We start from the raw sequence: 25,205 nt of genomic DNA, 5'->3' as shown, positions 1-25,205 counted from the left end.
TTAACGGGGGAATAAATGAAGGGGAAGGGGTCCCCCACCCGCCCACGTGCGGGACAGACCCGCTCCCCCCTGTCCTCACGTAGCCAGGGCGATCTCCTTTGCCCGGAAGGTTTCCCGAGCCCCTCTGGTCGCTCTGTCCCTTTTTAGGGATACCTAAACAGGAAACTTTCCCAGCCATCTCGAGCAGAACGCTCCCGGGCGTAGCTCGCCAGGTTTGCCTCCAACTAGGCTTTTGTGCTGGTTTCTTTTCCTCCCAGTTCGCCCTCGGCCGGTATTTTCCCCTCCCTTCCTGCTCCGGCCAGGCTCGGAGTAGATGAAGGAGTTTAACCTCTGGAAAACGGGGGCTGCCCCGAGCCGTGCGGTACCTGGCAGCCTCTTTCCCTGGGCTTTCTGCCGGAGCGGTTTGGGGCTTGAGAGAGGTACCCGAAAGGCTCACAGTCAAACTGGGTTCAGTAAATTTGATGGGTTTTGTTTTCCCCCGTCGCCTCGGCCTCCAGTGGTCTCTTTGCTCCGCTGGCAGGGCTAATATCGGAGCGCTCTAGGGTGTGGGTATTTCTTCCTCCTGATTGCAAATAACCGAAAGATTAGCACCAGCAGCTGTTTGGAATTGGAACAATGGAGAGACCTAGGAAGTGGAGAAATTGAAAAAGGAGAACCCCCCTCCTAATCACCCAGCTCAAAGTTCACGAAGTCAGCCTGCATGACTTAACGTGACCTCCACCTCGGCTTCACGGGGCTGTTTACTTATATGAAGGGTTGAGGGGGGAGAGGCAGAACGGGGGTGGGAAGGAAAATAGCGGGGCGTTTAATGCAATTTCCAACAGAAACAGGCGGCCCCGTTTGGCCTCTCAGCAGCCTGTAGCCCCTTGCCCCGTGGGGTGGGTTTAGGGCCGACCATCTCCTTGCCGCGACCCCCGCTCCCCAGAGGGTTTGTGGTCGGAGAGAGGTGGATGTGGAGGGGTCCGGTCTGTGCCCAGGAACCGACAGCTCCGGGCCGGGGGGGTGGGATGCTGTGGGGCCGGGGGGGGGGGAGGGGGACGGCTGTGGGGCAGGGGCTTTGGGGGCTCTGCCGGCCATGCGCTGGCTGATGGAGTGTGAGAGCGGCTGAGCTGTCAAGCGGGGTTTGAATGGGATCTCCTAATGGATTTGACTCGGAAATCTCGACTTGACCAGTTTTTTCCTCTTTAAAACAAACTCATTAAACTTGTCAACACTCATTAGGGCCTTAAAACGCTGAACTGGAGTCACCGGGGAGAGCGGTTGGTGGGGGGCTGCCCGGGGAAGGAGGTGGGGAGGGGGCAGCCGAGCATCGCCTCCGCGCCGGGCTGCGGGGCCGGGGCTTTGCGGGGCGGGAGAAGGGGAAAACAACCCCCTGCCAGGCAAAGAAAGGCGTTAACAGAGAAATCAAGGGAGGAGAGAGGGAGCCGCCACGGGGAGGGGGGCGGACTTTGGGCCGCTGCTTGGAAATGGGGGCATCTCCGCATCCCCTCTCTCCCCCCCGCCCCGCTCCGGGCTGGGCTGCAAAGGGGGCGCGGGGAAGGGGAGGGCACCGAGGATCGGGGCGGGCGGCTCGGTCTGCTCCAAAACAATCCCCATTCGATGTGATTTGGGTGATATATCTCTATATCTGCCCGGCTGGGATTTCTGCAATTGCCGGAGGAAGGTGGAGTGAGGAGGAATTCGGGGGGAGGAGGTTAGAGCCAGCTTTCAGCCCTAAATCCTCTGGAAATCAGCCCGGTCTCCGAAATTCCTCCCCAATCCCCCTACCCAAAATATTTTGAGAGCTGTAAAATCAGCCGGAGATGGTCTTAATTCTGTCGGCAGGACGAAAATCGCTTTCGGGGTGTGTGCGCGCAATTAAACGTTGCGCATTTCTCCGTCTCTTTTGAATAGCGGTTTTGTTTGGGGTTCATTCAGATTTTTTTTAAAGGGTTTGTTCTGATGCTTTTCAAGCCTCGGTTCCCCTTTAAGGGGGAAAAAAACACCCCCACCCCTATTAAAAAAAAAAAAAAAACCTTCGAGACCTTCTGTTATTCCCCTCTCTGAGAATGAGAACATCAGCTATTCAAGCGTATTGATGAACTCCCCCAAAAAGTTTATTAAGAGAAGCGAAAACAAAAGGACTAAAGGCCGCAGGCAACTGGACAGACAGTTTATAAACTAAGGTCCCATTGTCCCCCCGAGGCAGATGCATGAATACCTCTGAATGGGTCCCTTTGGAGTGACAAGATCAAGCCAGACAACAGCATGTTAAAAGGAAGGAGCGCTGTTTCTCTTTCTCTAGTCGAAAGATCTGCTCCCCCTACTCCTCCTGCATTAATGTACATCTGCAGGGGGAGGAATAAATAGCTCCTTAGGATCTGCGCCGCTCGGGGTTTTTATTCTTCCACCCCCAGCACCGGCTCTTTGCACCATATGCTCCAGATCAGCCTCCTTTCTCCGCAGCCTCCAGCCAGGCAGTCGCCTAAAACGATCGCCATCAATCGCAAACTTTCTGCTCTCTTTTTTCCCCCCCTCCATTCCTTCCCCCCGCCGCTGTTAAAATCGCGATTTACGGCCTGCTTGCCTAGGAGATCCCCTGTGGTCAATTAGGTTTGCACAGAGCAATTTAACTAATAGGCTTTGATGGATTTATTTTATTTTATTTTTTAATTTTTTTACCCTGGGAGATCGGCCCTGCACTGTCAGGTCGTGGTGGTGGTGAGGAACGCCCCAAGCATCCTGTGGAGAGGGGCAGGGGATGGCAAACCTGTAAGAGTCCTGAAACCAATGCCTAAACCAGCATGCAATAATAACTAATTCATTAAAAGAAGTCCTGAAATTAATGCCAAATCTTCTGTGGGCTCTGCTGCTGGCATGGGTCACCTCGCTCTCACCAGCTGCTCCGGCCTCCACTTTGCGGGTGGCAGGGATGGGGGTGAGCAGCATTTGGGTACGTTTGGGTACTTTTGGGTAATACCCAGCACCTTTGGTTTCTCTTTAAAATTGCAGCGAGCTCTGTGAGGGCCCAGTTCCAGGGGATATTAATGTCCATTTCCAGTTGATGGTGTTTTAACTTTATGATATTGGGGCATTTCATTGCCTGGGTGGTGGAAAAATAAGGAAAGAGCAAGTTTCCCATCACTTTGCCTGTCAGAATAACTTCTAGAGGCACAGACTGCAGCCCATAGCCCAGGTAGGGTGTAAACCTGAATGCAGAGATGTTTGCAGCCCCCCAAAATACCTCAGTGTGGGGGTTTGCAGGTCCCCTCTGTCCCCATTGTCACACCAAGGTGATCTCCCTGCTCCGGAAAGCTGTCAGTGAGCCCTCCAGGTGGGAGCACTTCAGCCCCGCTACCACAGTGGCTGCGAGGGTTTTCGGGGCTGACAGCTCATGGGTTGGATTGACCCAGTGCGTCTCTGGTCACCACGGGGCCATATGCCTCTTTGCACGCTCCTAACGAGAGGCAGCTTTGAGTGCCAGGTTGGGAGGTCAAGCGACAATAATAATAATAAAGTTACCCCCCTTCCCCAACCTCACCTTCCCCTCTGCAGCGGAAGAGTTGCTATTTCATGGCTGGCTAAAGCCAAACTTCCCTCAAGGGGGTTATGCGACTTATGACCCTGCTAACCCGTGCTCAGTGCTTTCCAAAGGACGCCTGCTCCTAGAGAGGTGACCTGAACACAGACTGAGCCACAAGGGCAAAACCAGTCTATTGACAAAAACCTAAAGCAGCAACAGGAGAAGAAACACTGAACAAAAGTAATAATAATAATAATAATAATAATAATAATAATAAAGGCAAAAGTGTTTCCCTGTTAGGGAAATACCTGCTCAATCAGCTAGGGCAATAGTTCCCAAGGAGCTGCAGGAACCGCTGTGCAGCTCTGGTGACAGCCCTGCCATGCCCAAATCTACGCATGTGCCTAGTCCCAGCTCCTGCTTGTAGGGCCTGACTTCAGGGAAGCAGGACAATTTGGTCCCAGGCTAGAATTAACTGGGCCTCAGACCCTTCGAGCGAATGCATCCACATTTGATTTTACTCACATGAGTAATCCCTTTGCCCTCAGTGGACCTACTGATGGGCACGGGTGTTTGTAGAACGGGCGATATGTTGCTGCCCCTTAAATGCAGGAATATTTTTCGTGTTTCCTTTTGGGGTTTCCATAAGGCACCTTTGCCTGAACGCATCACAAATGGGATGGTGGAGAGGAAAAAAAAGCAACAGATGAGGACCTGACGTGATGAAAGACCAGCAGATTTTGTGCCATTCCCATCCCCACGGTGGCTCCCTGAGGCATTTCAAAGGAAAAAAGAAATAGGAAAACACAAACATAATCAAACCAAGGAGCCAGTTAACCAGGCCAATACCCGGAATCCCAAAGTCCCATTTAGCTGCTCGCAGGATTATCACTTGTTGCCGATTCAAAACCAGCAGGTGTTGTCAGCTATTTATGATCACTGTTATTTATACAGTGCCACTGGTGTGCCTGGCGCTCGGCAGACACATACAGATGAGAGCCAACCTCTCCCCTGAGAAGATACCAAACTAAATTAGACTTAACACAGAGGCAGACGTTAATACACAGCATATGGGGATGAGGGGAAAAGAGAGGTTCAAATCCACAAAGATCGTGCAATCTCCAGGCATTAAATCCTGCACCCGTCAGCTTGTTAGTTCCCGTTTTATGCAAAAAGCCAAGAAATATATCCACTTTTCCGTGTAGGGAGCCTGTGGCACAAGGGTAGGGAGCGAGGCCCAGTGCCGCACTTTGCTTTGCAGACCGATGGACGGATATTGTTTGCCTTAGGTGATGGGAGTGACATTTGTAGCCGTCGCATTTTGCAGCGTGTGGATGCACAGTGAGAGGTGGCTTGTAGCGCAGGAAGGAGCCGGGGGAAAAGTGAAGTGAAGATGCTTGCTCAGGTTCACACAGCATATCAGCAGCAAAGCCAGGACTGGAGCCCCATGTGAAAATTACTAAGCAGAGCCCCATCCACAGCCTTTTCCTTCAAAACCTTGTGGTTTTAGGCAGGAAAATTCCCATGGTATCTGCAGGAGTTTTACCGAAAGATTGAACAGGGACCTGGAGATTTGGCTTTCTCTTTTTTTTTTTTCCTTTTTTTATTTTTTATTTTTTTTAGAGGCAAATCAGCTCACAGAGCAAACAACTAGATGTTACTTGGAAATAAAACACATTTCCAGCTTAGGATGCAAAGGCTTACGTTTGTGGGCGACTTCATCCAAATGAGTCATCCCATCCCATGTCTGTGAGAGGATTCCCCATGTAAGCAAAATTGACCAATACGACATTTATAGGGATTGGGCCAGGCACCGGTAAGAAGCATTCCCCAGCCAACGGAGGCTGCAAGGGGAAGGAAATCAGCTCTGCAACTAAGGCAGCCTCCTCCTGTCTTGGTCTTAAAAAAACAAAAGTCATGAACCCAGTAACTGGTCGCCACTTAGCTGGCAGGGGTGTAAAATGCAAAGCAACCCCCTGTAGTTATTTGAAGAAGGCTCAGCCCTGCTGTAAAGCTCTATAAACTGGGCTTCTTCCCCCATCCCCTCCTCCCCGGCATGTTTTAAATGATTTTGGATTTTAATGCAGGGCCCGGAGCTCATTCCATCGTATTCATGGCATCAAACAAGAGGCTGCTGCCCCCAGCTGGGTTCCTTGAACTTAGAAGCAAAGCTCTACCCAATATTACCTTAATTAATTAACTAAAGAGACAATGGCTTTTGAGGTCTCACCTCTGTTTCCAGGGAGGGGGGTCTTTTGACAGAGCCCTGCCATAAACTAATTCAGAGTTCCAGCAAGGAGTCATAGGGGGAAGAGTTAAATGACACTATTTACTTGTTTACCAAGACAATTTATGTCATATTTGTTTTTCCCCACCTTCTGTCTGCAGCACCGAAAACTCTGTTGGGGGTGCAGGGGGAAGGAGGAGGAGAGGGTATTATTTGCATTAGCCACTGAAATCAAAGCATATTCCCAACTGAAAAATACCACTTCATAGCTGTTGGTATCTTCTTTTTTTTTTTTTTTAATTTTAATTTACAAAAAGTTTTTGAAGCTTTCCAGGTTCAATATAACAAATCTGAGCTTTGATGCTTTAAAAGTGCTATAAAGAGCTACAGGCAACATCACAGTTAACCAAAAAATATATATTTCAAGGCTCCTGTGAGCACTTGTATCTCCTCTGAATGTTGTGGGTTTTTTTATTTTTATTTTTTTATTTTGTATTTTTTATTATTTTCATTTGCAAGCAAGTGCCGAATAGATGGTTGTTGGTTTATTCCACCTAGAAACAGATATCTCATACTTTGTAACAGCAAGAAAAACCTTTTAAAAGGTCACAGTGAAATGTGACTGGCTGGAAAAATCTATCTAGGAACACATAGGTAACACACTCACCAGAGCACTATTATGGGATTTTGGGTCACCACACCCCAGCTGAAGGGCAATATGATCAGTACTTTATAGGGAGGGAAATTAAAGCACAGGCTAGATCAGGTGTGTCATTCCATGTCCCATTGGGAGCTCACAGTTAAAGAAGGAACTGAGGCTGTGTCTCGTGAGATTCCCCCTCCATCAGAGCCTTCTCCATCTCAAATCATCTCAGTGCTGCGGCTAAACCCACTCGCTGTGCCAAATTCTCATATAGCATAAAATGGCTTCACTTCATGGAGTTTTGCAAATTGAGTAGGTCACAGACTGTGGATTTGAGAAGGGTCTTTTGGTATTTTAGGTCTGTGACCCACAAGCTCTGTATCTCCTATTTTTTATGTACTTCCAGGAGTAGCATTTTGATTATTTGGCAAATGATACCACTGTCTTCCCAATTTTGTTTGTTAAAATCATCTGTGGTGACATGTCTAAGGAATCTCATGAGGACCAGTCTAGAATCATGTTCCTTATGTGCTAAGAAACGAGGATATTTTGTAGGAGATTCCCCATTTGCACCAGAGAAGGAATCAGTTACTCCCCTCTCCAATCTATAAATATTTGGTCTGTGTTTCATTGCTTAGAATTTAGGTTGGTGCATGCAAAATATATTTGTGTGTGTATTTCAGAGCTCTGGGGCATATGAAAACGTGATCATTCATAACCACATCTCCCAATTTAAGGCATGCAGTTTTGGAGGCTTAGGCTTAGCCAATGAAAATTTGGTTCTTATTGTCTCCTGTCTCAAATCTGCAATTACTTATGTCCATACTTAACTTTACACATATGAGTAGTCTGATGGTATGAAACACAGGCATGGTAAGAAGATACTTCCACTACAACCTCCTATGAAAGTGAGTAGCTGAAAGAGGGGTCATTAATTCAGTTAGCAATAAACATTCCCCAGTGCACGCAAGATCTCTTTTTGTATTTGTTTTAGCAGAGTTGTGCTCATGTGCAAGGCTTAAGGGACAGGTTCTGTTATAAACCAGTGAATCTGATGGACATACTTTAGCTTGCACCAAAATATGGAACTTCACCTGTTAAATCTAGTTATTGATTTTTAAAAAAGGAACTGAATTTTATTTAACCACTACTTTAGTTAATGTGCAAATGTGCAACCTCATCCGGCTCTCTGAATGTTTTGTCTACTGGCGATGGGGCTGAGCAGGGACTCCAAGCAGCAATTTTTCACTTCTGGCTCTAGCAGTCGATTGCTCTGTTTTTGATCAAGCTGCTTCCCCTCTCCGTGGCTCTGTTTCTGTTCCCACCTCTGTCTTGTCTGACCAGGGATTGTCTCTTACTATCCGTTCATTCCAGTGCCCAGCATAACGGGGAACCAAAATGACTAACCTGTCTCATTCTTACGATAATAACACAGAACACTGCTGCTCTGGTTTAGCTACACGTCTGCTGAGGCTGGACGATGGCTAAGAAACCTCTAAGTGCTGCAAGAGCCACTGTTAATAATTCAGCAAGTTACCCTTTTTCATGTGAAACAGCTCTGGACTAGCACTTCTCAACACCACTAGCAAAGATGCTAAAGCTGTTGTCCTTGTCATGTCAAGGCTCTGAGGAGATTGCTCTTCATGATTATTGGTCCCTTAACTACTTGGTAGACTCAGGGCTGCTGCCACTTTGGGTGTTTAATGATCTGTCTCATGGGAAACTGCTCCGTTGCAGTCAGACTCCTGTTCTTGCTTATTACCCCAAAACAAACGCCAGCTTTCACACAGCTACTGCATCCCACCCCAGCTCTGGTTATGCATCAGTAGGAGCCCTTGCTCCAACTCGCACTGACTTTGCAGTCATGCAGTGATGCACGAGGACCATGTTGATATTAATTGTGAAGTGGCATCATTATCATTTCTTGGTCAAGGTTAAATCTTATTGGGAGAAGTGCTGCACTTCCAGCTTCTAATGACAAACCACTATATATCAAGGGCAAACTCTGGCTGTCGGTGATTTGTATGGGGCTTGGCTGGCTTTGATTCCAGCACTGCCCCAGCTGCCTGCACGTTCTTGCCATACAAGCCTCTGATCTTTGCAGGGGGCTTGGAGGGTTGGGCAGGACTGTCTGCTTGAAACACGTTAGAACAAAAAGTGACATCGGCAGTGCTGGTGTCATTTTGTCCCTCCTCTCTCCAGGAACCATAAGCCTTGATTAGGGTTGTGCAACTTTAGAATTTCCATTTCCTCCCTTCCCAGTCACAAATATGACAACAGAGCAAGTGATGGCTGTTCTTTTCTACAGAGAGAAGAAAATACCGCTGGGCCTGTTTGCCAAGCTGCTCTGAATCAACATTCCCCTAGAAAATGCAGTGGCACCAAGAGGGCTGCTGCAGCAGTTGCCAGGCATATCCCTGTCCCATTTCTTTGACACCTTCTCTTTGATTCTGATCAGCGGTTACCTGCCCATGAAAACAGGCAACATACAGCTTATCCTTCATCAGATGCTCACATTACAGGGACTACAAAACTGTAATTGCTCAGACCTTGGGGTTTGGGACACAAGTCTGATTTCCTTGGGGCTCACCTGGGACTCACCCGCTCAGTGCATGTCTCAGTTTGGACTCAAGCCAGAGAGCAGGCCATTTCCAGAAGAGGGGAGAAAGGATGTCTTGTTTATCGGTTAAGCACCTGGCTCCCTTTACCCATGCGGCACTGCTTATGATGTACCTTTAAGTGGGGCAAGAGGGTGAGGGGATTGGAAACACTTCAGAAATGTAAATGCCGTCCATTTGTTTATAATTTTATACCCCAACGTGTAACCTGAACCTGATGGAGTCAATAAAGAATGAAACCTCTGCATGTTTCCTACCTCAAAAATACTGGAGCAAATCCAGGGCTCTTGAAGGCAAATTATTCCAAAGGGCTGAAAGGAAAATAAGAAGGAATTAAAAAAAAGAAGCCCGACTTTTGCATTCTATTTTTTTTTTTTTTCCTTCTCCCAAAGTTTTGAATGAGTGCCCTTACTTGTTCTCCAACATCAATGGGCAACCAATGCATTTTCGGGAGCATGGCCAGCTAGCTACGAAGCAAGCCTGCAATTTACAAATAATTACATTTGTTCAGAGGAGTTTTGAGGACAGAAACTAATTCCAAGGGAATGAAATTTCGCAGTCTGGGAAGAAATCTCAGTGAGGACTTTTCATATTGCACTCTTTTTTTCAGGGAGAGGAATTTTCTGCTCACAAAATATAAGTTAAACACCTCAGGATGAGCTTACTTGTTGCAATTATGCAGTTTGGGTTATTAAATTAATTGTGAATATATTTTGCCATTAGCATTCTTGCATAGTGAGCGTTTTTTGTTTTTGTTTTCTAAATGCAGGGTATAATCAGCTTACATGGGATAAAACTGACCTAGCTGTAAAACTAGTGTCTGGACTTTGCATGCCACAAATTGAAGAGTCACATGGAGATAGAGGTGTTCATTTCGCCGATTAAATCAAATTAAAACCACTGTGATGCCACTTTTTTTTACATCTCTCCTAGTCCAATATTCTCTAGTGTTTGTTTACGTCCAACTGAAGCCAGTGATGAGCCAATTATTTCAAGGCACTGAAAATGTGTAATTTCTGTTTCTTCTTCTGGAGTGCACCGGTTTAGACTGGGAAGAAAATACACTGACAAAACCATGCAGAGACCATGCTTTTGTTCAGGATTTGTACAGATCTTGGTGCACTGTGCAAAGAGAGGGCAGCATCTGGGGAACTCTATAGGTGTATATTTATTTTGTAAAGTAGTAGAGGCCAGAGCTACAGCCTGTGGGTCTGTAAGCCTATGGGATATATAAGGAACTGTAAATTACTGTCGTACGAGGACAGGCTGAGAGAACTGGGCCTGTTTAGCCTGGAAAAGAAAAGAATGAGGGGAGACCTCTTAATATATATAAATATCTGACGGGAGGGTGTCAAGAGGATGGAGCCGGTCTCTTTTCAGTTATGCCCAGCGACAGGACGAGAGGCAGCGGGCACAAACTGAAGCACAGGAGGTTCTGGCTCAATATGAGGGGGCACTTCTTTACTGGGAGGGTGACAGAGCACTGCAACAGGTTGCCCAGAGAGGTTGTGGCGTCTCCTTCTCCGGAGATACTCAAAACCCATCTGGGTGCCATCCTGAGCAAGGTGCTCTAGGTGATCCTGCTCTGGGGGGGGGTCGGACTAAATGATCTTCAGAGGGACCTTCCAACCCCGCCCATTCTGTGATTCTGTAATTAGAGCTGCCTCGAAGTGAGATTTTTTGCACACGGGGTATACATGATCAAAGCATATGTATAATATAATTGATAGCTAAATAGATAGAACTGGGAGCAAGGAATTAGCAGCTTGGGGTTATGCTGGCAGGACTTGGGCTCTGGAGAGCTTTGTGCATAAGCAGAATCAGCTCTGTGGCCATTAGAAATGAGAGCAGCTCCACTGAGATGGGGTCAGTACGCTGCTTTGTCTTGCTCCGTGATCCATCCCATGTGCGTCCTTCCTCGGGGCTGAATCATGCTCCCAGTTACAATGCTTGGGCTCTGTGCAGCCAAGAGGAAAACCTGGCTGTCACTCTTTCTAGGCGTTTGGATAGCAGGGATGTCCACTTCCTGCATCCTTGTGCCATTGCTCCTCTCAGGTCTTCAGTCCCCTATGGCTTTCCTGCTCAGCTCCCACACTGTGGCGGTTATGCTTTGCTCTGGGCTAGCCGAAGACACTCAGAGCAGTGCTATGGTAGCGGTGAGCAAGCCAGCTGAAAGGCTGCCAGGTTCCCAGAGATTTATCCAGTCTTGTTATCCTATGGATCTAGTAGAGGTAAGTGCTGCCGTTAACTTTGTTCTGTTGCAGAGCATGGGTCTGGGATACCCTTTTCCGGTGGCCAGCCCGGCCTTTTCCCAGTGCCAGCCATCACCCCCCAGAAACACGCTTTAAAAACAGCCTCTCAGAATGGCAAGGGTGTCTTGGTAGTTGGTTTTTTTTTTTTTTTTTTTGGCTAACTTTATCAGTGCCCGAGCACGCCTCGAAGTGTCAGCTTGACATAATATGTAACAGTAATTAAGAAATAAGCCTCTTGCCCGGTTTCACAGCAATCATTTAGCTAAGTAACTACCATGGTCCAGTGCCTCAAAAATCACCATTAGCCCACGCCACTTATGGCCATAAAATTTCTTGTTTTCTGCTTTTCATCGGACTCACCCTGGAATCTTCGTTTTGCTTTATTTATACATTTGCACTCAAACAATGGCAATAAACCCATTCACAGAGTGTTGCAAATCAGAAATTTGTCCACATTTTTTCCACCACCTTCCTGGGTGAAGCTGCCTTTTGCTTGGGAACGGCGGTGGCTGGAGGCAGCTGGGCGGGGGGGCAGGGTGTCGCTTGGAGATTGATCGGTGCTGTTGGAAGTCGCTGGGATGGGGCAGAGAGGGGGAGCCGGAGGAATCTGGCATGAAAAGGCAGTTTGTGGTGACAGGAGTTTCTTTTGAAAGACCTGATTGAATCAGACCTGAGGCGGGAAGAAACGGCTGTTGCCTTCATTGAGTTTTCACTAACTTTTCCCCCCCTCCTACTATCGAGGTTTTCATTTCAGGCTTTTTGCTTTGTTCTGTTTTAATGTGTCCTATGCTGTTTAAGCTGGAAGAAATAAGCACGGGGTCCTGCCTGCAGAGTGAAAAAAACATCAAGTACATCTCACTCAGTCGGTAGCTGCCTGCGAGACATATTTTTAACCATTCTAAATCAGCGGACCGGTAATTTCGACAGAGCCTGCGATTTTAAACTAGTCCACTATTAGGAATTTAGCCTCCGTAAATTACAATTAACGCTCTCCGCAGACAACTCAATGGAGCAGATCGGGCTGCTGTAACACAGAGTTGTCTAGTTGGTACAATTTACAGAGGAAGCTGCTTGTCTGGCCTCGCGACCAGAGTATTGCAAACTGCCTTCCCCTGCAGACTGTGCTGCACCCCATGCTTTACAGCTAGCAAAAACAGAAGCTACACATTTTTTTAAGATTATATCAGATTTTTTAAGTCCGTGAAGGTGTAGGGACCTAAACCCCATTCTTCTCAATGGCAGACTCGCTCCTTTACCACTTCAGACTGACCAGGGCCACCTCCTGCAGGCCCGGTGCAGATTTTCCTGGGCGGCTGACTAAGAAAGTAATGACTGCTCACTCAAGCAAGCGCCAGCTGGCATTATGGAGATTTACCCCCAGTGACATCTGAATTGAGCATTGAGTAAGCGCCCTCGTATTTGGTCCACTCAACTTCAGAAGTTTTGTCTGAATCAAAAGAAATAGGGACAGGGAGGGGAAGAAAAAAAGAAAAAAGGATTTTAGGACTTAGTGGTTAGTGAAGTCCCAGATTTCCCTCTCTTGTGGCATTTGGATAGTAGGGAAAGCACTGGGACTTAAACTGAACTATCAGCTTTTGAAGGAAAAATTGTCACTGGCAAGAACAGCCTCGGGCGATGGATGCGTGCAAGAAATGACCTACTAAGACTTTTCTTTTTTTTTTTTTTTCTCATTGCTGTTAAGTTTCTTCCTCCCCATTTTCTTGGCTGTTCAGAGTTATGCTGCTAAATCCACCTTCTCTACAAGCCAGCACCTCTCTCTTCAGGGAGACATCAAAATTCTCCTCCTCCTGCGGGCCCTGTGTAACCCACCCTGAATATAACTGCTTGCCCTTCTTGCTTCCTGAACACCATCCAGCCTCTTCTCTCATTTCTTTCACCCTTCTTGAATAATTTCTCAGATCTTCTCCCCCAAACCTCAGGGATTCCCAAGTCCCACATGTGCAGCCACCCTCTGCTCCCTCACAGCAAACAGACGCCTCAGGCACTCAAGACCTTCAAGCTAGACAGGAGGTAAGGCAGCAACCTCCCTTCTTTTGGCTGAGGGGAAAATGGAGTGTCTTCTACCCCCTCGGCACCTTCCAGGCCCCAGCAAGCACAGTGTCCAGACTGAGGTGTGGCAGTGCTGAGCAGGGCCTGGTAGGCTGTTCTTTGACCAGCCCTGCTCTAGGTAATTAATCAGTCAAATAGCCCTAATTTGGGTAATTAGCCAGCTGTGGCTGGTCAGTCAGGACAGCTGCAGTGTTGTGGGCCGCCAGGGCAGCCTTACAAGCCATTGGCCTGCATGTTCTATCATGGCTGGCCAGTCTGGATGATACTTCTGCAGCATCTCCAGGGCCAGCAGGGACCCAGTGCCCTGCTGCAGCCTCGGCAAGGTGAGGGCCCTTCCAGTGGTCGGTGCTAACCCTGTCCCCTGCCCTGCCCTGCTCTGCTCCCTGAAGGGTCTGATGTGTTAGCACAGCCCCATGTGTGCAGCTGTGCTCAGGCCAAATGTCTGCGCTGGGCAGGGGTGAGCGCAGAAAGAGGAACATGCAGCAAGTCCTGTGTTAAGTTCAGCCTCTGCTGAACTCCTCTCTCTGCCAAGCACATCAATGAGGCAGGGTTTGCTTTTTAACAGCCTCTGAGGGCATTGCTTACCGAGTGCTAATGTTCCTGTGTGCTTCTGTTCTCCTCCGTCCCTTTTATTCCTGCTCCCAGTGCGGCGCTGTGAGGTGTGGCGGTGTGTGGTGTGCCTCCTGCTGTGTTTTGCAGCCATGGTGTTGCAGCACTCCCTGCCTTTGCAGCCTCTCTCTTCCAGGAAAAAACAACCACCACACAAGCTGGCTTCTGGGCCCATCTGACTATCTGGCAGGTGTACAGCAAACTTACACGATTCTTATTAGCAGCAGATCCATAGGGAGGGAGGGGCTGGAGGAAATCTATCCAACAATAATAAAAGGAAGACCAGCTGAGTTGTTGTTGGGTTTGTTTCAGAGGATGTTAGGGTTTCTGAGGGGTTAGGAAAACAAAACAAAACAAACAAACAAAAAACCTCCTAGCCTTCTTCGTGAGCTCTGTTATTTCGTTATCCCTGGCTTAGGAGAGAGCAGTGATGGGCAGAAGGAGTAGTAGGAGGCAGTTTTCACCAAACGAACAGTCTGACCAGAGAAAAAAGCTGTCATCCAGGTGAATGCAGGGATCACACTTCCCCTAGCACAGTTTCTAATCTCCCATCTCCCCTCTCATGGTCATTTGGAGCACAGCAAAATATCTTGCCTCCTTTTTGTTGTCCTTACCGTCAGTGCCTATGAGGAATGCCCTGGGGATGGGGATGTGAGATGGAAACTATAGGTGCAGCCTTTTTTGCCCACTGAACAGTCCAGATTTAGGTGTCATCCCCTTTAGGTATCATGCATAGCATATTAAAAGGCCTAAACATTATTGGTATATGGTAAATATTGGCCTTACCCCACTTGTCACAGTCTTTATTTTGGTGCATGCCTTGCTAGTAAGTTGTATGTATTGCTGTATTTAAATTTACCTGGCTCTTTGGACCCAGGAAGTACCAGATGAAAACATTTGAGTTTAATTTCTATCTCAAATTAAAGCTTATGGAACAGGGCTTAGAAAGTGCTGAGAGAATGGTGTTAAATCAGTGCTTTTTGTGTGCGTGTGAGCAGACAATGTTAAACCAAGTGGGTAAGTGCCTCTGCACAGTAAGACAATGCAGGGTGAAGGTGGAAAAGGGAACTCCGGCCTTGTCTCATGAATATAAAATCTTTTCTAACAAATAATAGTTATTCATGGCCTCACTTAGCTGGCTTCTAATTCCTCTTAGGCTTTCAATTGTCATAGCAGAATCTTGCCATCAAGTAATGAAGTGTTTGTGGATTTTTCTTCTCTTTTTATCAATGTAAGTGTCTTTCTTATGTTGATTTCTGTGTGGTTCATGAGAGACTTTTTTCAGCCCAGCTTTTTCAAGATATCTTAGATGGCAGCTGAACTTTTAGACACTGCCCCAGGTGGATCCTACGCACTGCAACACTATTTTTAATTAAGAAACTGATCTAGATTTTTGTGCAAGTCAGCTGTGAGTTCACCGGTTTTGGGCAGATCACCATTGCTTCCCCTAAGTGAAGGGTGTAGGAGATAATTACAGGGTAGCCGATGCCTCGGCCAGGAAGTATCAGCCCTTGGGAACTGTCAGAGGCAGGATTATGGACTAAATCGACCACATATCTCTTTTTTTTTTTTTATATAAAAACTTATATTTGAATGCGTCAGCAGAGGGTGACATTGTGCAGGTTTGGGAAATAATCTTGAGTGCCATCAACAAAAACTTTCAAATCTAAGTGTTTAGAATGGACTCCAATTTAAAGAATGTAACTTTGGTTTAGTGAAAACTGTTACACTTAAATAATTCCTTATAATTTGTTATCATTGCTCTGGGCTACAAAAATATTTTAAATCTAAATATTATTTCTGACTCTAAAAATTCTTATTTTTATAAATACAGGGACTTTTTATATACCAAAGTATGCACCTGATCTAGTTTGTACATGTTTTTGATGCAAACTTCAATTTTTATGAGGGAAACATTTCTGTCTTCTGGGTATGAAGTTGATCCAAGTGAATTTCTGCAGAAAACCAAAATAATATAAATGTTAGATTACACTTGCAGTAAAGAAAAATCTGTACTGCTCGTACTGTTTTACTAAGGTTGGCTGTGGCCCGTTGTTACAAACTAAAAGAACTTAAGCAGAGCACAAATGTTTTTGCCCCAGCTCTCAGAGGGCATGCATGCCAGATTTGGCTGACCCTGGCTTGTGGAGCAGGTACCACGCTTTTTCATGGCTCTGTTCGGCACCTCGTGCGACAAAGCTCCCATGGAGTCAGCACGAGGCAAAATCTTTCATAATCAACGAGGGGAAGATTGTTCTTAGGTACAAAGGGAGCGGTTGGTCTCCGCTGGGTTGAGATGGGTGCCTCCACCTAATACTTAGTAGGTATGGGGCGTGTGCTGCACTTTGAAAGTCGTTCCCAGAAATATCAGCATCTCGCGCAGATCGCAGAGACACAGTGTGCAAAGCATGCCTTCAAAAGACCCTGTCATGGCCCGTGCGACGAGGTTCAAGGCTTGCTGGAACTTCTTGAGTTGTGTCTGTGTGTGTGTCAGCTGTCCCTGAGTCCAATACCAAACGGGACAATACAGACAGATAAGATAATGGATGAGAAGGGAGTGGAAAATCTATCCTGTATTCTGGTGGCATTTCTAATAGTGATAGCGCTGGCAGCATTGGACCGAAAAGCGTATCCAGCACAAAGGGCTGGTAAGTCCTCTCCAGCTCCCACTGTGACGCTAAAGCCGGTTGCAAATATCCAGTGCTGGGGCCCCTCGCAGTGGGGAGTGGAGCGGTGGCTACGTGACCTGGGGCAGCCCCGCCATTCCCAGAACAGGGCCGGCTCCTGCTGCTGCCGATCGGAGCCCAGTGATTGAATATCCCAGTGGGGTTTCTCCTCGAAACCACGTCACGTCCAGGGTTAAAATTAATATCCTGGCAGTATGGTCCAGCTCTTCAGCATGCATTTAACCAAGGTTTCATGTTTAGGTCTGTTGCTTACTCTTCTGATTGCCCTATCGCATGGTTTATTTTGCATTGTGGAGGAAGTTGTCTTACTTTTGGCTTGTCTGTTTAGAAAACATCCACCAAAACAAATGAACAATCCTGCTCTCAAAGGGCACCTTTGAGTTCAGACCTTTGCTGACCAGTTGGATTTGCTAGATGGCATCTGAGTGCTCTGCTCGCTGGTTAGTAGCAGGGTCTGCCTTGCTGCTGCTGCTGCTGACAGCAATGGGGCTGTCCAACAAACTCGTGCAGCCCAAGAGCTTGGTCTGTCTGGGTTTTTTGAAGCATGAAATAGGAATCTTTAGGCATGGAGGGGAAGTGTTGAAGAAGGGCTGGCTAATCAATTACATGAATAATGTGTTAGAGCTGTAGGTGATATTCAGCAAAGTGGTGTCTTTCAAAAAGGTGTGTTTTCACCGAAGCAGGAGTTTGAGGCTTGATATAGGAGGAGTTATGCAGTTCATCTGGCAAGGTGTGAGGAATTGGACCAAGCCGTGAATTTTTTGGTATTTTTTAGATTATAACACCCCAGCCAATGCACCTAGCAGCTGCCTGGGAGCCAGGACATGCATGTTTTATTTCTAGTCTTGTTTTAGACCTGTAAAATGAATTTCCACCATCTATTTCCCTTGTCAGGTCCTTCTGCCATCATTTGCCCATATTTGCTTCAGTACAGCGCAAAATTCCCACCTAACCCTAGGAATGGGCTGTAGGAACTACAGAAATACAAGTAACAGTTAATGCTTTACACCCCAAAACACAGAGAATCTGGACAATGTAGGCAACTGCATTTTTGAAGTGTTTCAAATTTCAGGGAAGGTAATTTCTTAATTTAGCTAAGCCAGCTTGCTCTATCCCAAGAGGAAAATCTCCATGCTTGCACCCTGAATGTCCTCAGCGTGCAGAATGAAATTATTTACCAGCTGAAAAAGTATGAATATCAAAAGGTTCATTAAACATTCCAGCTAATTTTCTCTGGTCTGTAAAATTTGGTTGGGAAGAAGGGGTGGATGAAAGGGGTTAGGCTTTTGCATGGTCAGTGCTCAGCTTTCAAAATTACGTGGCGTGGAACTAACTTACATATTACCAAGCCCCTTGGAGGGTGGGTGATTCTCATGCAGGCTCCTCAGTAGCTGGAAAAATATTTTTCTTGTGACTGTACACTTGGTGTGTCTGTTCAAGCTGAGGGTGAGAACTTCCTTCTTGTACCACTTCACTGCTTGGTTTTCGAGTAGGTTTCTGTGGGTTTCTGACTTTTTTTTTTTTGAGAGAGAGTTGCCAGTACCTATTTTATTTCCTATCTTTGCTCTGAATTGATTTGTTCATTATGTCTGTCCTACATGTAGCTCATGGGATTTTTCACATGGCCACCACCTTGCTGCCAGAAATTAGCTGGAGTCACAGAAGATTGCGTGTGTCCGTGCAGGTCCCAGAGAAGCAGGCACACAAACGCTCTCCCATTTGCACATCTGTCGTCACCGAGGAGCCACCTGTTGGATGTTAGGCACCTTATAAACTCCCCACTTAATGTCTGCCCAACTTAAGAAACGCTCACTGATGCCGCTTGTTATCTGCCATATCCAGCCCCTGCACTAGGTTGCAGACCATTAATATTCCTATGTGATGCTTCTGTTTTTGGCCAAATACGAAGGACACCAAGCTTTGTGTCCCGTGTCTCTAAACAGCAGGGCAACGCTTGGCTGCATTAACTTCTGGAACTGTCAAAGGGCACGTGGTCAACATTGAACTGAAGTTTTTCATTTCAGGTCAGCTGAGCTGTTTTGACTACCTGGGTTTTTAAAAAAAGAAAAGTAAACAAAAGATTTTAAAACAACACACACCCCCAGCAAAACAAACAAACAAACAAAAAGTCCACTCAAACAGATGTTACTTAAGGTTATCCTGGAATACACCACCTCCCTGCATTTGGGGAATTTGGCTGTTGAACTGAAAATCTCAAGGTCTGCACTGTTCTAACCAAAATAGATCTAGTGACAAATGTACCTGTTCCCATCAGTGACTGACAGGCAAAAGCAGTGTTCTGCACATGTTCAGTCTCTCCATCTCCATGAGCAGAGCTCTGCTGAACACATCTCTCTGCTTTAATGGTGGTGGGAAATGTTTTTGACTTTGTTCCTCATCTTGAATTCCTAAGCAAGAAGCAGTTGTGAAGGGTTTCAGCTTATGCTGTGTGTCTGTCAGGGCACAGTTGCCTCATAGAATCACAATCCGAGAGGGAAAGAGATCATCACAAGCCCTTGAAAGATCCCTTGTTACATTTTTAAATAGCTGAAGAATGAAGTCATGTATCCTGAGGAATTCTTGGCAGATAAAAAACACAGAATATTATGCATATATAGTTATCTACCTCCCAATAAAGCTCCTCTGTAGGGCTGGAGCTAGGCTTTGAAACTTACTGTTCTGTCTTGGTCATGGCCTCATGCAGCAGTTGTGTCTTGCCTTTGTCAGGACTGAAGGACATACTCGGCACAGCTCTGCTCCTGGTGGTGGGATTGTTCCCCTCTCCCAAGGGGAGCTCCAAGTATTTAATTCAGGAAAAATATGTTCTAACCTTTGTGTCAAAATTAAAACTTCAGAGCTGTAATCTGAGCTGAAATAGAGGCCGTGGATATTATGTAGTCTTCAGAGAGCCTCGCCTGGCTCTGAGCTTAACACGCTTGAGTTTTGTGGAGTGAGTTGCCTCTGCTGTTTCAGCTGGGTGTGTTCACTCTGGAACCTAGTGGTGGAAAGTATCAGTAGAGAATGTTTTGCAGCCAGTGCTAGCAGGCACGAATGGGCATCAGTACTTCTGTCATGTTGCTGTTCCTACTCTTCTGGAAGGCTTATTGTTAGGGTGTCAGAAGTAGCAAAAAGTTGTTACCATGCTTCAGTATCCCACTGCCAAAACAGGCACTTGTCGCTCTGGGCTGGAAGCTTTGCCAGCAGCTCAGCTGGGACCTTGTCACCGGTTGATGCCTTGGAGCAGCATCGCGTGATAAAGAGCAGTGTGCACAGAAGCGGGGTATTTGCTCCCTTGTACACACATGACTGAAGCAAATGTCCACCAAGCAAGAGGCAGGGCAGAATACTGAGCAGGTGAGCTCAGGTTCTCTTTTGGCTGCTGGACTCCTGCCCAGCTCGGTTCCCAGCAGAGAATCCCTGTCCCAGGACTTGTAGTGGAAGCCATCTCACAAGCCTCTTGTCCTCACCAGTGGTCAAGAAGAAGAGCAAAGACACTGAATAGTTACACAGACAGCAGGTAGCAGATCTGTAATGGTGATTTTTTTTGGCTGCCTTGCCCCTAGCTTTTGCTAACACTGCCCCCTCGTTCGCCAACCTCATCTTGCTCTGAGCCACCTCCTCCCCTCTCTCCACCCCAAGCGTATTTCCCGGCCGCTGGAGGTTTTAATATTCAAGCCGTACCTTCCACATGAGCTGTGCTGAAGAGTTGACATGTCGGAGTTTATTGATATCACATCGGGCTGCACAGGGCTGTCAGCTGCACATTCAGCCTTGAGCGACCCCCTAAGGTGTGGGCTCTGGCAGCTCTAAAGGAATCTGCACAAAAACGCCTTTTTGTTTTGTCCAAGGTGAGACAATGCATGCAGGGCCCTGCACCAGATGACAGGGCTGATAAAGGACCAAGCGGTGCAGGGATATCTTTCTTTCTTTTCACTCCTTCATTCAATCCTTCTTTCTGTCACTTGCATTCTCTCCTCCCTATGCTTTTCTTTCTTCTCTTTCTTCTCCCAGCTCAGCTAGCAGAGAGCAGCAGAGACAAGCAGAGGGGTTCAATTGCAGGCAAATGTCACAGTCCAGCTTCTCAACACATTTTCAGCAGCAGCCAAAGTTGCTGTTGGCCAACCTGATGAGGGGCACGCTCTGCTTGTGGGCCTTTTTCTCCTGGAGCTGTTAACATTCATGCACTTTGGAGTTTTCTCCGTGGGCTGAAATAATGTAAAGCTGTGAGTGTTTGTGTGCGTTGGGAGAAAAGTAGGTAGGGGAGGGTTATAAATAGAGAGAGAAAGATAGAGGAGCCAGTAGGAGCACAGCAGAGAGACCAGGGAAGCAAGTGGAAGCGGTGGAGCAAGAGAGGATGTGTATGCACGCAGTGAGTGTGCATAAAGCATAAGGGCACGAGAAAGGGAAGGAAGCAGAAGAGGGGAAAAAGAATCAGCTATTCTCCTGAGACACCTGCCTTAATGACTCTTACTGCTTCACTCTGCTTCCACAGACACGGTAGAAGACAAAGTAAAGGAAGCAAAGTGGCTGCTCGTGCCCACTCTCACACACCTCTTGGCTTCAGGCAGTCGCTCTGACATTCAGATAAATGAAGCAGGGCTTGCAAACAGCAGGAGGAATGTGTTTCTCATGTGTGGTTAAGTGGTCTCTGGTGCCTCATTCTCACAGGCTGGTTTTTCAGGGTTGGGAAAGGTTTATGAGGTTAAATTTGTTTATCTTTCCTGAAAGAGTCTTATATTGAAAGGTCTTTAACTCGATGTATCCAGCCAGGAAGGCCCAGAGCTGGAACAGCAGAGGAACTACAGGACAAGATTAAGGGCCACTGGCAGAGCTATACGGGGGTTGAGGATGAAAATAAAAGAACTTGTCACAAACTGGGATAGAGGAGCAGTGATAGAGCTGTGCAGGGACCCCAGGGCAAGAATAGCAAGGCAGCCAGCAGCTGAGATTGAGATGTGCTGGCAGAGCACGTGGGGCCCAGGACTGTACCAGGAAGGGTGGCAGAACTTCAGGTACGTGAGCAGAGGGGTACTGGGACAAAGTCAGGAGGAACAGAGGTTGTCCCAGACAAGCATCTGTTAAACCTGGATTTGTGCACCTCACTAGGATGCTGGGCACCAAAGATAGCATGTCTGTGCACGAGCGACGCACTGAGTGTGCTGTGCCAAGTGGATTTCGCTCCTGTGCTGGAGGAAGGTAAATTTTGCTTTAGATATCACCAATGGCTGAGACATTAGCGTGGTGCTTCTTGCTCAGTTGGCGTTGGGGAAAATTCTAAGGAAAAGCACCGGATTAGGTTAAGGACGAGGGCTTGGGGCTGGGACAAAGGCACACATTCCCAATATCAGAACCAAGGAGTAAGGGCAAAAACTGCCTGGAGGTGCTAGTCATTTGGCTGGGCTCCATTCAACGTCTCGCTCCTGTGGATCTGAGTGTTGTTTTCCTGAAGACGTTTGGATAGCACAGTACCTTTTCTATTGTGGTGCTTTTACCACTGGGCACCCTCAGAGGGTGGTTGGAGCGCATGCAGGGAAGGGTCAGATATTGTATTGTGCACAGAATGAGGAGTCAAACTGGTGCAATGGGCTCCTGGTGGTTCCCCCCCCCCCCCCCCCATTATAGTGGCTGTGATGTTGTGTACTCTTGCTGCTGGGGGAAAAGCAGTATGGGTAGAGCACAGAGTGGGATTACAGCCAGCTGGGCACCACCAGCATGTCCTTGCATCTCTTTGGCCCCCAGCCGGAGCTTCAGGCCTGTCAAGGCATGGCATAAACATAGTATCAGTACTTAGCCTGGGTACCTCTGCCAGGAGCAGGGCTGAAGCAGGACACAGAGCGCCAAGCGAAATGGGTGCATTTTCTCCCTCGGGTCAGGGTATCGGGAGCTTTCCTCAGCCCCATGTATCTCTGTGCCAGTCCTCCTTGCCTGGCTAAAGGGCCTGGCTTCCTGTGCTGCAGGCCCAGTGATCTGGCCTGGGTTTGCTTGCTTCTTTGATAGGTAAATCAAGGCAGGATCAGCTATCCCATCCTTAATGCTAGCAGGCTTCCAGCACCCCGGGCACCCCCGTGCAACTCTCTGCAGCTCAGCCCCTCGACCGGGACGTGTTTGCGCTGCTCCATCAACTTCCGTACGTCTGCGAGAAATTGTTTTAAGGGAACTGGAGAGATGATGCTAAAAAGGGAAGAAAGCAAAAAAGGGAAAACTCCAGAAAAAGGGATCAGACCTTTTCTTTTCCTCCTTTCCCCTGTATCCCAGCTGGTTTCCCTTTGCTTCCCATTTTCGGGAGCACTATTGATGCCTCTCTGACTACATCATTTCAATTCAAGTAGAGGAGCCAGCAAGCCCCTGCAGACTCTCTCGTGCAGCCCTCCACTGGATCCTGCGCCTGCTACAAACACGCAGCTATGAATATTGAAGTGAAAAAGGGGCCTTTTATGGACTTCACAGATGTGCTGGGGAGTTGGGGCAGGCCTCATTACCTCGGGGTTCTTTAAAAGGCCAAACAAAAGCCAGAAGAAAGAGTGTTAGGGGTGGAGGGGGCAGGGAGGCGAGAACTAGAAAAAAAGTTGAAAGAAAAGAAAAGACGACTGGAGTTGATGGATATTCCATCTGTTTATGTTCAGACCAGTGCTGGGAATTAACAAAGGCTGTTGTAGACATAGGCTCTCTTTTTCCCTGCCTCCCTCCCTATCTTTCTCCAAATGTTCTGGATGATTTGGTTTTGTTCACTACTCGCAAGGAACAGAGTATGTTGTGTTTTTTGTGACCATGTGTCCTTGCGTGGGGGCACCACAGCTGGTACCTTGGCTGCCAGGCCCTGATTTGCAGTGGGGTTTGCTGGGGCCCTGATGTCTCTTACGACTTTCACATGCAGAGTAGACGGAGCCTCCGGGGCCAGATCCCTCCCCCGAGATAAAGGAGTACAGCTTCCTGGCTTTTACCAGAGCTGCACTGGTGTACGTCAGCAAAGGAGTGTGCTTCGTCTGTATGCGTGGCACGGATTAGGAATGAGCAAATGGTTAGGGATGCAATTCCTGCTCCTCTGTGGGGCTGGAAAAGCCCTCATCTAGCTTACCTCGGGCTCAAAGCTGGAAGTTATGTTCCCAGCCTGAGCGGGCTGCCTGGGACAGCTGCGGTCAGCACCAAGAGCAGTGCAGAGGAGAGCTTCTGTTGGCTGCATCCTTTCTCCATGCAAGCCCTCAGCTTGGCAAGATGCAAGTGCTACATGACTCTCCCAAGGAAAACGAGCCCTCTAGCTTTTTCTTTCCAAAGTCTTGCAGCGCCCTACTTGTAGTTATTCCTAAAAACCTGGCTGGATCTGAGCCCAGAGGTTACTTGTTCAAAGAGATGCAGACAAGTTGTAATGGCAAATGGAGGTGAATTCCGGACCCCTGTGCATCCTAAGCACCCTGACCAAGGAGGAGTTTATCTTGTTTAGAGGCATGTATATATTTCATGGTCAAGTGCCAGGTGACATACTCTCATATAAGAGTTTTCTTAAAGGCCCCGAACCAGGCTGAGTTATGAGGCAAATTCTGGCAGAGCTGGGAGGAAAGTAACTTTGGGCTGAGTGCCTGGGCAAGTAGGACAGCCAGAACCAGGTAAAGCTTGCCAGACTGATCCAGGTCTTGTCTTCAAGCCCTGTAAATGAACGTGGGGCTCCTTCAGGCTGATACCCTGGGATTGAGGCACGAAGGAAGTCAGACCGCTAGTTCCAAGCCGGAATAGGTGGTGTGGTTCTCACTGGGGCTGTCCTGCTGGCTGGCTGCATCCCCTCAGCCACTACAGGAGGTGTGCACGCCTGAGTGCCTTGTACAAGTGCTTCCTCTTCGTCTATTAAACCTCCAGGATTCCTCTCTCCGTCCTTCCTGCGGCTTCTCCTTCCACATAAGACCATGCTTATTCAGAAGAGATCTTGACATGATGAGGGAATTATCTAGCTGCGAAACATCTCTCAATTTGACCTTCACCTTTGCATGTTCCCCCTAGGCATACACTCTGCCTCTCTCACCCTGCACCCCTGTTTGAGAGCATCGGCTCCACTGTATTATTTCTACGTTGCACAATCCATAATGGGCATTACCTCAGTCTGTGCTTTGGTTACAGCTGGCCAGTTCAGTGCCTGAATAAAAAAAAAAAAAAAAAGAAAAGAAAAAAAAAGAAAAAAAAGAAAAATACCCAAACCTTTATCTCCTAAGGCCCCCACACTAATGCTTTGCTGAACACTGCAGTCCCCAGCTGAGCTGTAAATGACTTTTTCATTTTCCTAGGCCTGCTACCCAGTCTGTTTGGTATTCAAGGGCACCCCACCAACAGGCACTATCATTCTGCTTGGGCCGAATTACTTGATTAAAACGCATATCAACTATTATGTGATTCGTTTTCTGCCTCTGCTCCACACCACAGCCCTCTAAACTATGTTAAACTGTAATACAGCCGCACAGGCATGAGCAAATGCTGGAGAATGGGGAGTTTACCGGTTGGAAAGGGGAGGGAGGGGGAAACCCAAGGTTTGTTGTATGGGCTATGTCAATTATTTTGTTTTGTTTTATTTTGTTTTATTTTATTTTATTTTAATTTATTTTAATTTTTTTATT

The 25,205-nt window shown here is 47.3% G+C and overlaps 1 protein-coding gene and 1 long non-coding RNA gene across 9 annotated transcripts in view; both read left to right on the top strand.

The window, feature by feature from the left end:
* Positions 1 to 25,205, top strand: part of PAX7 (paired box 7) — a 104,966-nt gene that overhangs the window by 17,202 nt on the left and 62,559 nt on the right. The gene's annotated exons all lie outside the window — the stretch shown is intronic.
* LOC121058437 lies at positions 13,623 to 15,821 on the top strand. Its single transcript, XR_005814200.1, has 3 exons — positions 13,623 to 13,635; positions 15,078 to 15,152; positions 15,756 to 15,821. It is a non-coding gene; the product is annotated as an uncharacterized LOC121058437 (long non-coding RNA).

Source organism: Cygnus olor, chromosome 21 (assembly GCF_009769625.2).
Source record: "Cygnus olor isolate bCygOlo1 chromosome 21, bCygOlo1.pri.v2, whole genome shotgun sequence".
Taxonomy (NCBI): Eukaryota; Metazoa; Chordata; class Aves; order Anseriformes; family Anatidae; genus Cygnus; species Cygnus olor.
The sequence above is the reverse complement of the archived record's forward strand: the minus strand, read 5'-3'. Positions and strand labels throughout refer to the sequence as shown.